The sequence below is a fragment of the Bison bison genome, unplaced genomic scaffold, assembly GCF_000754665.1.
Source record: "Bison bison bison isolate TAMUID 2011002044 unplaced genomic scaffold, Bison_UMD1.0 scf7180017835657, whole genome shotgun sequence".
In the NCBI taxonomy this organism is placed as follows: Eukaryota; Metazoa; Chordata; class Mammalia; order Artiodactyla; family Bovidae; genus Bison; species Bison bison.
In genome coordinates, this window is record NW_011473112.1 from 16483 (window position 1) to 18407 (window position 1925).

Consider the following 1925-nt stretch of genomic DNA (forward strand, 5'->3'; position numbering starts at 1 on the left):
TGATGGGGGCATCACTCCTTCCCGCAGGTCCAGCCCACCAGGCCCACCCTGCGCCACAGGGGACCTGGGGAGACCAGGAAGGGCCAAGAGGGTGGTCAGGTAGGGAGATACAGAGTGACGGACAGGACGCAGCGGGCAGTCTGCCTTGGGTGGGGGGAGGGGGCACGTGCCAGAGACTACTCAGCCCCCAGTCCCCAAGGACTTCGGGAAAAGCCTTCCTTGATCCATACAAGAGGGCCTTCCCATACCCGCACAGCCACAGGGGCCACACCTGGCGGACAACAAACGTCATCTGTGCCCGGTGGGTGCCGGGTGCCACGTGCCAGCGTCTGTCCCCGAGGGCCCACAGCACCTGCTCCCGCCTGCACCCCCAAAGCCTAAGCTCATTGAGGGGCGCCAAGGGGTACCACGCCCTGGAGAAGCCATGCCAGGCCCTCCTCTGGCCCTGTCTCCCAGGCCCAGAATCCCCGTGACACTGCCACTCACCACCGGTGACTCAGTTTCCCCCACTGTCAGAACAGGGAGGCCACCCAAGTAGGGGACTTGAGACCCATTCTGCCCTGGGGCTATGCCCCAGGATTGCTGTCCACCCGGCCAGAGCTGGAGCCCATCTGTGGGGAAGGCTGCAGCCTCTGCTGGGGGAACTTGCTCCTGGTTTGGAGTCACTACAGTTGTTCTGTCGCTCAGTCCTGTCCAGCTCTTTGTGACCCCAAAGACTGCAGCACGCCAGGCTCCTCTGTCCTTCACCATCTCCTGGAGTTTGCTCAAACTCACATCCTACAGTTCACTCATTCACTACAGCTGAGGCCTCCTCAACGCATGGGAGTGTGCCCGGGTCAGGGGAGACCAGGAGAACAAGGATTGAATTCAGACCTGACTGAAAGGAGCCCCCTGGAGCTGCTGGAAGAGAAGAGCCCTCAGGTCCTGGACGCGCAAAGCTCTCCGCCACCAGGTACATGCTTTCAACAGCCCAGAGGGCACCCCAACAGGGACCCTGAAGTCAGGGCCTTCCCCTCTCTCCCCCGGCCCCACCTGGAAAGAATCTGAAAGGTTTGGTAACAAAGTTAGAAAAAGAAAGGGGTGGGATTCGGAGGCCTGACTAATTCGGAGGCTAATGAGGGTTTACAGGATTATCCAGCCTAATCCTCCTACAACCGGCCACCAGGACTCCTGGACGGGCAAGGAAACTGAGGCTTCGGGCAAGCACCCGACCTGGGGCCCAAGCAGGGCCTGGGGTTAAGGACCCGCCCCTGAGAGAGGCTCCCCACCACAAGCCATCATTCACTTCTGAATCCAGGCCGCCCCTCCCCCAAACCACTGCCTGGCACTGGGTCCTCACCTCCAACAAGACCCCAGCTCCTCTCTGGGCCCAACTGTAAAATGGGGTGTGCTGGGCCCCAGACAGGGCCCCACATGGGACTTGAGGGCCTGAGGGGTAGGGCGGGGACGCTCTGCAGCTCCACACAGAGGCTCAGAGGCCAGAAGTCCAGCCTCGGGCTCAGCCCAGGTTAATGAACCACCCAGAGGCCCGTGGGGCTCAAAGTCCAGCCCTGCCGAGGAGCAGGCAGGGGAGGCTGCCACCAGGGCCTTCCTGAGATGTGCCCCGAGCCCCCAGGGACCCCTCCCTGAAGGGTAGGGGCCCCTGCCCATGCCCTCACTGAGAACGTGGCTCCACGTGGAAAGGAAGGCTCCCGGGATGGCCGGGGCAGTCCTGCTGCGGAACCTCCTCCACTGTCCTTGACCTCTGCCGGCTTCGCGCCATAACTTATGGTCCTGGGAGAGAGCCAGGCTGGGACCTTTGTAAATTTCACGAGGCCTCTGCAGCTCCTTCAGGAACCGGATTAAGTTTATTGATCTTTCAACTGGCTACCTGTTTCGCCAACTTTCCTGCAGAGGCAAGGGCCCGGTCCTCGGTCTTTCCACCC